Here is a 445-nt window from a genome sequence, read left to right on the forward strand (position 1 = left end):
GACAACATAATATATATATGTATCAAATATTTAACTTCGATGTTTAATCTATTTCAATATCATTATAGGTATGTATACAGGCCCGTACTGGCCTACCGGGCAACCGGGCAGATGCACGATGCGCCCCATGAAAATTACGTCTACAATAAGAAATTTTTTTCCCGTAAAAACTGAATAGTATTGAAGTTTAAAATTTTAAACCACTTTGGTAATGATTTCTCTTAGAAAAATACGAATGCATAATTGATATTATGTATATTGACTTATTCAACATTAGAGTTGTAACTTATAGCTTAGAAGTGTTATAATATTATAATATACGTTGCTGCGTTCAGTTATACGGGTATGGGTATTCATTTAATAATATTGTTAAATTATCACTATAGTAGGTATACATATATATTAAATATAATATGATTCTACTGGTTATAAATAGCTTTTATTT

This window comes from Melanaphis sacchari, unplaced genomic scaffold (assembly GCF_002803265.2).
Source record: "Melanaphis sacchari strain LSU unplaced genomic scaffold, SCAv2.0 Contig62_pilon_pilon, whole genome shotgun sequence".
Lineage (NCBI taxonomy): Eukaryota > Metazoa > Arthropoda > Insecta > Hemiptera > Aphididae > Melanaphis > Melanaphis sacchari.